This window comes from Falco cherrug, chromosome 2, assembly GCF_023634085.1.
Source record: "Falco cherrug isolate bFalChe1 chromosome 2, bFalChe1.pri, whole genome shotgun sequence".
Classification (NCBI taxonomy): domain Eukaryota; kingdom Metazoa; phylum Chordata; class Aves; order Falconiformes; family Falconidae; genus Falco; species Falco cherrug.
The window spans coordinates 67,597,705-67,610,933 of NC_073698.1; the positions used below are offsets into that span (position 1 = coordinate 67,597,705).

The 13,229-nt window shown below is 45.4% G+C and overlaps 1 protein-coding gene across 2 annotated transcripts in view; it reads left to right on the plus strand.

Annotated features, from left to right (window-relative positions):
• FHL2 (four and a half LIM domains 2) overlaps positions 1–13,229 on the plus strand; it is a 63,566-nt gene that overhangs the window by 9,565 nt on the left and 40,772 nt on the right. The window contains exon 1 of one of the 2 annotated variants that reach the window (XM_005444757.3): positions 9,686–9,787. The exons of the other annotated variant lie outside the window; for it this stretch is intronic. The gene's annotated coding sequence lies outside the window, so the exon portion shown is untranslated. Of the gene's footprint in view, positions 1–9,685; positions 9,788–13,229 lie in introns of those variants that run through there. 2 annotated transcript variants of the gene reach the window in all.

The window sequence follows — 13,229 nt, forward strand, 5'->3', positions numbered from 1 at the left end:
AACTTTAAAACCAAAAGTCATTTATCATACTCTGTATTCTATTAACATGGGGGTTTTTTCCATCTGTTTTCCCAAATCCAGGATCCATGTTAGCCAATGCTTTACAGCAAGCAGTCACTGTATTTAAATTTCATATGCAATGCTAATGCCCATCCTTACTTGCAAACTTCCAAAACTGGGCACTGATGGAAAAAGTTTTAACTTCTTTTTAAGGGCTGTAGGCATACCTACATACCTGCTGTCACATTAACATCAGGAGGAATGATCTTGCATTGTCTGACATTAACCTGGTCTCACCCCTGTGAAGAATGATTTCGACCCTCAGGTTATTTCACTTTGCACAAGCGCTGCTGGTTGGCCGGTGTTAATGCAGTAGGATTGTCCTTGGTAAGATTCTGGCATTCAAATCTATCGGGCTACCAAGAAAAAGCTGAGCAATTTGAGCTGCTAGCATGATACCATGTTTGAAAAGGAGCAGAAATGCTCTGTTGTTTACAGTCACATTGAGAGATGGTGCAAATCACTTTCCATCATAGCAGCAGTAGGTCACACATTTGAAAGGCTTCTCTATTCAGGCCTTTAAGTCAGCTGTGCCAGAAAGGGGACCTTGGGAGCTGTGTTTCTGGGATACTCTGGGCATCCCCTGCCACACTTTCCTCCTCCTCCTCCTCCTCCCCTGAGCCGCAGTGCCCTGCAGCATGTGTAATGAAAGTGGTGTCACCTTCTTTTATAGACAGGGAAGCAACTTTACATGACATTTGATGGCAGATGGCTATGACTGCAGAGTATCCCCTCCTGGTCTGGCAGCCCTAAAGTGCAGCTGCAACAGAGGTTGGGGAGTGAGGGGTTTCTCCTGCTGGGACGGAGCAGTGAGAGGCTTCATGGGAAGGGCCCATCACAGAGCTCAGCTTTGGGTCCTTAATCATTTCAGGTCAGGTCTGGGTGCCATAAACCAGGGGAATGAAAAGAGCAGCTGAGCTGGTTAAGTGCCCAGGTGGGCTCCTGCCAGTGTTCTTCCATGGCTTTGCACAAGCCATCCTAAAAATGTCCTGCAGCTTTGCAGAGAAGCAGACACCCTCTACTGTTTTGGTACCCAACTGTAAATAGAGATTCACACCTCTTCTGCAGCAGTCAGATTTTTCTTTTTTTTAAGATACAACCTCCCCCTACCTGTTAGATTTTATTAATGAAATTATTGTACTTCTATACAATCCAATATTTGTTTTTCTAAAAACTTGATCTCTAGAAGACAAAGTTGTCTCCAGAGCCTTTCCTGCACACAATGATAGATCAGGACCAAAGTAGGGTCAGAGCCAGAGAGCCCACAGGTCTGGGATCTGGTGTCATTTTAGGATTTGGTGTGATGATGCACAGAGTTGAATGCCCTAAAAGCATTTCAGCATGCAAGGCAGAGATGACAACTTCTCTTTCTTTCTACTTGTTCATCTCCCTTTGTTCTAGGTTCTTCAATGCCAGGAGGCCTTTCTTTCTATACTTTAGGTTTGGCAACTATTGAACCTCTTCGGGCCCAAGCTCAATTGCGAACCATGGGTGACGTCCACAGCTCATGCAGCAACTCAGATAAATGCCTTCTTCTTCATACGTCTTTGCAAAGGAGCACATTCTTCCTAAAAGCTAGAAAAAAGCACTGCTGTCTGCTGAGCAGGCGCCAATTTTAGTGCAAGCACAGATCAAAGAGAGGTGTGAACCTCTCGTCTCCATCTTGGCAGGGAGTTCCCCAGAATATTTAATGTTTGTGCCCAAAACCTAAATGGCAGATTTGTTTACAGGAGTGTTTTCCAAAAGATGCTTGGGTTACACTCAGCAGCTGCCCTCAGTGCTGGTGCTGGGCATACCTTGCGTGTCTGGGTGATTTATTGATTTGAACTGCTTTCCACAAGACTCCTGCTTGCGAGGCAGGGGCGTGCTCCAGCATGGCGGAGAAGCCATAAAACAGCAGCTGCAACAGATGGCTTCAGCTCTCATCTTGGTTTGGCATGCCCTGCCCACATGGTGCCAGACACACATGCTTGTGCAGGGCTTGATGTATGAGGAATAATGCAAGAACATTTGTCAGCTGCAAAAGAAGAGGAATAATGTGCTGTAGGGGCATAAAGTTAAACGAGGGAATGTGGGAAATGAGGTGGAGGGGGAAAAATGCAGATATTTTGAGGAAACATCTATTAATCCTTGCAGGGAAAGAAGCAGTGGCAAGGATGCTAAGGAGCCAGGGACTGACAGGATTAGCTTGTGGGGTATGTGGCTTGAGTGGAGAGAGGAGGCTGGCAGACCATGCTGCTGACACCACAGGTGCCTGGGGCAGAAAGGAAGCAGGGGAGAGATGTGGCGTGCCAGCATAACAGACGAGGGGAGAAGAGACGGTGGAACATGGAAAGAAACACAAAGAAAATTATGGTAATGCTAAGATGGTCTGGTATTCCATTGGATAATGGTTTTATGAGGCATACAGGTGGCGATCAGAAAAAGATCAGCAAATTCATTGTCAGGATATGTGCAAAAACAGACTGCAGATTTTGCATGATAAAGGCTCTAATCTCACTATCCTTCAGCTATATTGAATGTATCTTTTTAAAGCATGAAAAAGGCACTGTGGTTTTTTTCCCAGCAATCTGAAAATCAGAGAGCTCTTTGTGTGTTTTGACCAGTGTGCAACTAACAATTTAGCTAGTCTCAGCTGACAAGGCACACATAGCAAAGACATGTCGCTTCCTTGTTCAGCACGCCTTGGGTTTGATTTCTGTGCTTCAGCAACTTAATGGCTAAACATGTCTGTCAAGACTTTCAAGTTAATGTATGGTCATAGCACTGATTATTTATCTTTGAATAATTTTTGAAAAATCTGAGCAGCTCTGGTGATTATAGAAGTAGCTCTGTTTAACTGAGGTACCATAAAGAGCTGTCCCCCCGGTGAATGTCACATTCTCTGTCGAACTTGGCCATAAAATCAGGGTGCCAGTTTTAATATACACAGCTTTCTCAGCCACCAGCAAAATCACTGTGAGTTCTCACAAAAGGCATCACTGAAAAAAATAAGGTATTAATACAATCAGCTGGAGAATTTTTATATTATGGATGAGAAAAGAGGCAAATCAGTGGCTCAGCAAAGAGAGAAAACAAGCATTTGAGGTTCATCGTAGTCACATACAGGATCATGGTAAGGGGAAACAGTAGGTGTCAGGTTTGATATTAATTTTGGCACTTGGCATCGAGGCTAATCTAGGCTTTGCAGTGAAATTTTTCTCATTGTGCTAAATGGCCTAAAAGGTATATGGTAGCCCTGGGCTGCACTTCTATCAGCAAGGCAACAAACCACTAGCAAAGATCGAGTTACTAGTTATGCAGCTGATTAAGTCTCCAGGGGAAGGATGTACACCATAACACCAACAGCTGCTCTTTACAAACATCACTTTTTAATATTGTTGGGCTTGTTTCAAATTGCACACGAGGGCCTTCAGCAGGCTAACGTGAGCCACCAGGCTTACACCAAGGCAATGCCAAAAAGGGGGGGCAGTGCCCTATTCCACAGTGTGCAAAGATGATACAAGGCTTAAACATTTTGCGTAAGATTTTAGATTTATCACCACTACCAGCTGCACTGTCTTAATTTCTATTTCTGCACTGTTTTGGGAAATGCCTGTGAAGGTAGTATAACATCATACTAGTTTTACCACTGAATATGTCTTGAGAGCAGCTTATCAATTGTGATGTAGTGTATGCAAACAGGATAATTTTGGGCTGCCAGAGCACCTTCACTTGAGATCATGTGCCCCCTGTCAAGCATGAAGCCTGAGGCAGAAGATGTAGGGAAAAAGCTGTCACAGCTGATCTTGGGGCTTTTTGGCTGGGAACTGTGCTCCTGTCAGAAGGATCCTTCTAATGTCTGTGGAGGTCTGGGAAATTCTTAGTCTGCTAAGGATTGGGGAATTTTTTATGATTTCACTGTATTTTTCAGATCTTATTGTCAGCAATGATCTCTCTCATAGTTTCCCCTATAAGTGGGAAACCTGAGCCCCAGGGAGCTTAATTTGATTTTTTTACAGTGCTCGGCACTTGCAGCTCCTCTGTCCCTCATTGGGACTTGCATGCACTTGCCAGGTTTGATAACATGGATGTGAGTGTCATGTCCAAGGTCACAAAATGAATTAATGCCAAAGCTGGGATTATTATTACTTATTATGGCCAGGCTGGCGATTACACCTACGCTTAAGGCAATCTGCAGCTTCTATTACAAAAGTCTGCTTTAGTCTCTTATGCATGCCAAAATAAAACCACTTAGGCTGAAATTCCTTACCCATACAAGCACCCTTGTATTTGGCAGCAGGTGAAACACACTGAGCTCTTGCTTAATCTTGCCGGTGGCAATTCCTGACTCTTGCTGCTTGGGTCACAGCACTTTACTTCTCTCAGATAACAGTTATCTCATGAGAAAATATCTCTCTCCTAAAAAGAATCCTGAAAGTGTCTTTTGTACATGTACTCATACTCACTGGCAGAGTTAGCTCCAGTGGGGTAAAGACATTAATTCCAACAGGCAGGTAAGAGTGCAAATGGGGCACTGAAATTCGATGTTACTGGGCTTGCTTCTCTCATCTGCTTTAAACTCAGGAGATCACTTGGATCCCTTTGTCACTGCACCCACAAATAGTTTTATCTCAGCTTGTTGTTAAATGAAGCCCGCTTAGCTTTATCAGGACTTAGTTTGGTGGATTATGAGGGTAGATTTAGTTTTGGACTAAAGACTTTGGAGAAGTCTCAGCATGATCCAAAACCAGCGGAGTGAAAGAGTATTTCAGCCAAAATGGGAAAGGGCAGAGGTGAGGCCATGAAACAGCTGCTAAGAGCAGTGGCCTTTTGTGAGCTGTAACATTTGCCAGGCAGATAAATGGAAGAGTGAAGAAGAAATGATTCCTGCTTTTCCAACCTTGTTTGCACTCTGAAAATATATCCAGAGCTCCCTCTGGATAAAAAGGCACCATCCAGTCCTCTCTTTACGCAGGGCATTTGTCAGTGCTGTGTCCCCACGTTTCCAAAGCAAACCCTGAGACCATAAGTAGGGCAGAAAGGCAGCAGAGCAGACTGGGGACGGGATTTGTCTCCCTTAGTGTGAGCAGGACAGGGGATGGAGAAGGGGAGAAAAGGGAAAGCTCCCTAGGTTTTCCTTGCAAAGTTTGGGTTTAGAGGTTTTGGGGAGTTGGGTGTCTGAATTTTCAGACTAAGGCTCATCTGCATCGTTTACCCAAATGTGGTATTGTTTGTGCTAGGGGAAGAGCTGCTGCCTGTGCTCCGAGCCTCTGCCAGCCCCGCCAGGCCTGGGAGGCGCAAGCTGCAGGGAGTGGGCATGGCACCACTGAGCATTTGGGTTCAGAAAGAGCTGGAGAAACTTATGGAAATAAAAGAAAAAAAAATCCATCAAGGTCATTAAATATAGTTTGCTTCTGTCTCAGAGTCCCCAAACTAAAACCTGTGGGAATTCAGGAAACTGTTTTTGGGAATATATATTCCCAAGCACGAACTACTGGCCATTGCTAGAGGCGAGAAAATGGGCTAGGCTAACCTACATCTGGCCTGACACAGGCATTTTTGTGGTACACTACACACAGCAGGGGCATCTCAGGCTGAGTGAGGCACATTTCACATAACTTCAGTCACCAGAAGTTAGCTGTCTGGTATGAGTCATCTCCTCTCTCCCTGTAGTCAGCAGTGGGAGATATGCACCCCCACCCAGCAAAACAAGCATGCAGATAACCAGCTTACACCAGATGCCAGCTTTTGATGGCAAAAAGTAGGTGAGGTGAACCACCGATGACAGCACCCATGGAGAACACAGAGGTCACAGGGCTCTCAGCATTTCAGCCTGCTCGCAAGCCTGCATGTATCTGCAGTGATGACATCTTCTTGGAGCTTCAGCTCAAAACATAGGGCAGGAAGGCAAGCCGGGCAGACATGAGGCCCTTGGAAATCACACATGCTTTGCTGCTTCATCTGAAGGCACTTCCACCCCGCTCATGCTCCGGAGCCTGGGCATGGTGGTGGCAGCCAGGACAGACACCCACTGGGAGGGAGCTGGGGTTGGGATGCTCCAGGTGTCCCTCCGTCCCCAGGGGACTGTCACTGGTACCCCCGAGGCTGCTGCTGCTAGAGCCCAAGTGCTGCCTGCCGCAAGCATTTTCACATGCATGGGAAGTCTAAAGGTGATCCTGAAACACCATGTGCCTCCTGTTGAAAGGCTGTATGCCCCCAGGTCTGCAGGAGGGTCAGCCTTTGTGCATGCTCTTCCTCCAGGTGCAGGGTGGCTGGGTTTGGGTCTCTAAGGGCAAGTTTGGAAGGTACTAGTGTGACCTGTGACTGCAAAGGGCTAGAAGAAGCAGGCAGGCTGATGGCTTGTTAGCGCAGCCAAGTCCCTAGTTCTCAACAGCGAATGCTAATCCCATCTTCCTCACCGCAAGGGCCTGAGTGTGAAGTGTTTGCAAAATATTGACTACCAGCAAAATCTCCACAGGCTCCCTCCTCCCTTCTGGCTCTGCTGCTAAGTCTCTGGCAGTCATTATCATAGGTACAGAACCTACCTCTAAATCCTCCAAATTAGATTAAAGGCTCAACAACCTCATAACACAGTTTTAATCCTGTGCTACCCACCATGAACACAAATGTCAGGACAGCAAGGTCAGATTCCCATGAATATCTGTCAATAGAGGTCTTCCTTTAGAAAAGGCAGTACCAGTGCAAGCTAGTGAGATTTTTTTATTTGTTAAAGCTGTCCTGAAGATTTACATCCTTCTCAGATGCCCACACTGTAGCATCTTCTGTGACTTGCAGAGAATGGCAAGGCAAATCCTGATTGTGAGGGGTCAGTGACAAAGCTTCTAAGCTCAGTGTAAGGAATGGGTAACAGGACCTTGGTATGGTTTCCACAGGGAGCCATGCTTTAAAGCTTGCAGCATTTCCTTTGCAAATTTCTTAAAGGTCCTTTCCAACCTAAATGATCCTGTGATTCTATGATTCTAGAGCAGCTCTTCTAGCACATGCACCTCCCATCACCTTGGAATAAAGAATTGGCTTAAATTCCTGTTTTCCTTCCTGCCAGTGCCTCAGTCACGGGAGCAGCAGGGCTGGCACCAGTGCTGCAGCTCCATGGAGTGGAGATGGCAAAGGGGGCCGTGGTGCCACTGCTGCTTTGGGCCAGAGCGCTTCAGCCTCCGTTCCTCTTTTTAAAAGGCTAAATTCTGATGCCACTATAAAGCTGAGAAGCCTGGAGATGTCTCTGTTTCTGACAACATCCGCAGGAATACCTCTGCTCCATCATTGGCCTGGCACTGCTCTGTATCTCAGAGGTGCTTGAGCCATGACCATGGGAGCATTTCCCTGCCTGTCTCAGTGGAGCAGCTCAGCTGTCACCTGCTGTGGGGAGCACAGGACAGGCCCAGCAGCCTGACTCGTCATAGATGCTTTAGCCTCCCTATGGCATCCATTCTCAAGGAGCCCTCCTTTCCCCATCAACGAGTAAAGCAATACTTGACATGAAACTGGGACAGTTTAATTAGAGGGACAGTGCGGGGACAACAGCTTTGTAGGTCATTTGTTTTTTTTCAGAGAGAAAAGTGGTAATGTTTGCTGATTACAGATCTGTAATGGACATTCCCAAATAGTTAGATGAAGTGTGCTGGGAGGCCACGTTTACCCCAAGCTGGTCCCCAGCTGCTTGATGTTTACACCAAATCCAAATGTGCTCTGTAATCAGGCTGACACCTGAGGATTAAACATGGCATTAGTGCCCAGGACATCCTGGACCGGAGCAAGGGACAACCATTTTTTATCCAGGTTGTTTCTACAACACCACTTGGACCTTTGAATCATGCAAACAAAAAAATTAGCTGAAAGGAAAAGGTTGAGGCTTTCCAGAACTGTCCAAACGTATGTCCTAACTACAACATTTTTGCTGCTTATACAGCTTTTCATAACTGTTTATTGTTCTGGGAAATGTGAAAGGGCTGTTTACACAGTAGCTAAAGGAACATGTGGCAAAAGGTCTCTAGTTCTAGAATGAACAGTATTTTCATCAGGAATCTGGGATATCTCTCTCCCTAACCTAAGTCTCTAGCCTATACTCCTTGTCCACGGTGCTTGGAAGCTGGGCATTTTTGCATGCACAAGAGGAGATGTGTGAAAGTCATTTGTTCAAGAGACTTGACTCAGGCTGTCAAATCATGTTGCTTGGCAGGGACAGAGGACGTGCAGTTATGAGCCTTTTTATGTTAGGATGAGCCCTTCAGATGCCAGCCCCTCATTGGTTTGGAGTTAAAACCATAAAACCTGACTGGGCTCCATGTCAAACCATAAATCAGCTTGTCATGTCAGAAAGCTTGGCACACAGTTCATGTTAGTATCCAGTCTCCATGGCTTGACCCATGCTTGCTATCCAAACTAACTGCTCAGAGACAAGCTGGGAGTTGACACTGTCTCCTAAAGACTATTGCTCAGCCAGCACTCTGCAGAGAAGAGGGAGAAGAGGGAGATAAAGGGAATAGGGGCTCTTCAGGACTATGCAACTAAGAAGTAAATCCAGCAAAGAAATCAAATCCCTCAGCAAGTACTCCTGCTTCAGCCAGGAGAAGGAACAAGAGGCGGCCTCAGTTCAACAGCACAGCATTTCTTCAGAGATGTATGCTGCTATGCAGGGTCATTTGCTTGCATGTGGAGGCTACTTGATGCTAATTTTTTCCATCTCCCTCACTTGAAGAGAGGTTTTCCTTTTCCTTTCCTAAAAAAAAAAATAATGTTTAAAATAGTTCAGCTTTGTATCAAGGACCATGCCTCTGCTGCAACTTTCCCTGCAGAAGTACACTGAAATGCAGATGGCCCCAAAGAGGTAGGCAGGCTGTAACCCCACTGCCGCGCTGAGCTTTGCTCCAACAGGTTTTCTTCCAGAGCCAGTGAGACACTGCCTACAGGAGCTGCTGGAGGAGCTTTGTTCCACCTCTAATCTCTTGCTCCTTCCACGTACCAGTGTTCCCTTCACCCAACATCACACCTGGCAGAGAGCTCGCTCCTGAGCTATGGCCCCAATGCCCATGCACATTTATTCCATGACTTCAAGCCAGTCTCTAAAGTTGCTGTCTTTTTTGCTGTGAAATGGTAGCACTGACACTATCGCTCCCCACACAATGTAATGCAGGGGTAAAACAAGGCAGGACACGAGGCACAGGCTCCCCTGCAACAAGGCTGCACACCTGCAAGGGACAGACAGACAGACGAAGGGGAGCTGGAGTCTCTTACATCTGCAGAGCAGCTGGCATTTCCTAGTGTGTTTCTGTCAATCCCAGAGCCCTGACAGATAATGTGATTGAGAAATTAGAGTTGCTCATAGCTTAGCCAAAATATCAAGCCCTGAAATACTGCCAGCTCCTTTGGGTCCCTCGCAGGACCTCTCTGCAGCAGGTGAGTGTATTTTAAGATCAAGCACTCCCAAATGGAGCACAGCAAAGGGCCGGGTCTGCTCAGGAGCACGGCAGCCTTTTCCATCGGGGGCCTTGTGCTGCTCTAGCTGTGATGCCTTAAAAGGCTGGTAGCACAGGGATGCTGTGGTCCTTATCTCCTGCCGATGGCTGGTACTTTGGAGGTATTATATTTATAGCTCACCCAAAGCAAGAATGCCTAACTGTCTAATTACTAGACACACAATTTGGGCGATCCAATAAAGCAGCGAGCCTGTCCCCGTCCTCTCTCGTTCACAGGCTCACAAGCAGAGGCAGTGCCGAGCTGCAGCAAGGTAAGACAGTGCCTTGTTTTGGTTCTCACTGTCCTTGGGGCATTTTTCTCCCTTTCACCTTCCCTTTGCAATGATTTCTCAAGGCTTTGTGTAGACATCATGAAGGGAGCACTGCTTTCTTAGGGGAAGAGTGGATTTTAAGATGTTTGTTCCCTTCTTGCTGCCAGTGCACACACAGAGTGTCTCTTTTTGTATTTCCAGTCTGCTGTTGGGAACCAGGTGCTAACTAACAGCTGCTCTTTAGTTTCTGCACTAATAATATGCTGTCATGTTTTCGTGTTCTCAAGGAACACAACCATGTCTAACTATAGACACTTTCCTGGTTTGAATAGCAAACTGAATGGCTTCAGGCAGAAAGCTTTTGATTAGGTTTGTGGGGGTTTTTTCCCTCTATCAGCATTTTCTTCTTTATGATGAATATTTGGAAATTGAATAGATAGTGAAAAAAAGAGAACAGAGGGAACATTTTACTTTCCCCCCCTCTTTCAGACCATTTCCTAATGGCCATGAAAGAAAGGAAGGGAAATTACAGGAGATGCTTGCTGATTTCATGTTTTAAACAATTACTTGCTATCGATTACAGCAGCTGTGGGAAAAGGGAAAAAGCACTGAAACACAACTGGGTGTCAAAGCAGGAATTTGTCAGAACTAGCCTGTAAAACAGCATGAGCAATAACTGCCAAACGCTAATTATCAAGCTATTGTTACTTTAAATTACTTTTAACCTCATCTCATGAGAGCATTAATTTTCAAATGAAGCCAATAAAAGACCTCTTTGGAAAAAGAAGATTGTTTGTGCATGTGCGTACATTTGTTTGGATGCATTTATACATGCATTTTTACTTTAAACGTTCTTACAACAAAAGGCTTTTTAATCCAAGGATCACAACACAAAGGTAAGAAATATTCGCTTACTTTTAGCCTGAGAATAAAGCTATCACATTTTGCATCAGAGTTTGTTTACTCTGGTGGGTGTTTACACGAGGTGCTGATCAGATCAGTGGACATGGAGATGTTGGGTCCGGTCCCAGGGCTGTCTCTTGGGCTCTGTCATGGCAGTGCATGCAATACGCCTGGCAACCCTCCTGCAGGAGATCAGAGAATCACGGGAAGGTCAGGGTTGGAAGGCACCTCCAGAGATCACCCAGTCCAAGCCCCTGCTACAGCAGGGTCACCCACAGCAGGTTGCACAGAGTGTGTCCAGGCGGGTTTTGAATGTCCCCAGAGAAGGAGACTGCACAGCCCCTCTGGGCAGCCTGTCCCAGGGCTCCGTCACCCTCAAGGTAAAGGAGTTCTTCCTCATGTTCAGGTGGAACTGAATCATCCCTGGGGCCATGCCCAGGCCATTACTCACTCCTGGCCTCTGAAATCAAGTGGCCACATCCAAAACATGTCCTAGGGACAGGATTTGCTCCCAAGCCATCCCCAGATGGGAAAGCCTTAGCAGGCATCTGGACAACAAACCAGCACGGTTGACAGAGTCTCAATGCCCGGGAGCATCCTGTGGTCCTGTTCAATTTATAAGTACAGACATGGCCTCTGAGGGTGCCCACATGTGTCCAGCCTCACCTGTGATGGGGACCTGCTGCCATGGTGAAAAACCTCAGTTAGTATGTCTTGTCTGGCTGAGTTCTCCAAGCTTATGCTGGTGCAGGCTTAGATAATGCCAACATAGCACACTTAGGAACAAGCTTGCCCCACCTTTCATGTGAAGAACAGCACATAACTTCAGTGGAAGAAGAAAGGAATGTAAAATACCAAATCGTCTGCACACACTCCTGTTTTATCTTGAGGCTTACTGTCCCTGCATGGAAGCCTTGGGAGGCTTAATGTCTTCAGACATCGCAGCTGGTGTCTCCACATGTCTCTCTGTTCTCCAGCATTAACAGTCTTGCTGCTAGACCGTGGTCTGTTCTGCTCAGATCTGCACAGAGCTCCAATTTCCTGCTCCCTAGCACTGGTGAGATGAGTTTTGTGTGTTGGTTGGAGCCTAGAGGTAGTGGTCCTACCAGAGAGTGCAGCACTGACTTTTAGCAAGCCACCAGTGGGAGCTGGCAGCTGCCTTAGCTGGACCCGCTGTTCCGTTTGGTCTGTTTTTGCCAAGATCCTCCTATCAAGCTAAACTGATGTGCTTCCACACTAAATTGTGCAATAAAGAAATTGTGTACAAAACTAATATTTTTTTATAGAGTAGTCCCACTTCTCCCATACTAGAAATTTTCTCATGTCCTCAGATTCTTTGTCTATCATCCAAGCCTCAGGCTAAAACAATAAAAATAACAAAATTGTTCTGTTTCTGCACTTAGTATTAAAGTATCACCACTGCTGTATTAACAGTATTCCCTCTTAAAAACAAGCAGCAGAAGCAGCATTCCAGTCATGTGCAGCAAAACATTATGGATTTTTAAAAAATATATATGTTGGCCAAAGATCTTTACCTTGAAAAAATAGAGTAACATACATACTAATGCAGGGATTTTTCACTGGATTTGAATTTAAAAGTTAAATAAAACAAAAAGACCCGAAGCCTGTTCCCAAACTGAACCCATTCTAAGGGCAGTCTTTCCAACAATAATACTTTGTTCTTACCTAGCATTTGAAAATATGATTAATGGATGAATAACTTTATTTTTTCCCTTCCAAACAGCAAGCCATCAGAACAAGGCAGACCTTTGATAGCAGCTGGCAAGAGGCTGGGAGGGGGCAGACTCATTCAAACACTTCTTTAATAGAGAAAATGTAAAAGGCCATTTTACAAGGAAGAAAACCAGAGGAGGAAGGGAATGTGAATACTGATTTGGGGGTGAAATCTTGGCCCCCTTAAATCAATGGTAGTTTTCTCAGAAACATCCACTGATGTTAGCAAAGCTCACATCTCCTCCTTTTCCTTCTAACTTTAATAATGCCACACTTGTGCGGATTGGCACCACCAAAGCACGTTTTCACATTTTTTTCTTACCAGTTTTCCTTTTTCTGTAGCTGTGTATTGTCTAACCAGAGCACAGGCATTCCGACACAGTTGTTTTTCAGTGAAATGAATTATTACTGGCTGCAACATTTTATCTTTGGCTTTATATCACAGTGAGTACAGTTTCATGCTGATAAATCTCAGGCTGTTTCAACAACGTTCATCATCTAATGCTGATTAGCTTTGAGAAGCATAGGTCATATTATACAGAGTCCTAGTTTTTCTGAAAGCGGTTGGAGCAATTTTGTCTGGTTTTCCTCAGCTCATTCTGACATAAACATGGAAGGAGCACTACCATACAGGTTTTCAAGGGATCCATCAACTTCATAAAACTCAACATGTTTCTGCTGCAGGTTGATTTACTGGCTACCATTAACACATGCCACCAAGAAGTAGTGAAACTGAAAGAGCTAGAATAAAAAGTATTTTCCCCATTTCCCTTTATAGTTTTGGTAATGTTTTGTGTGAAGACAG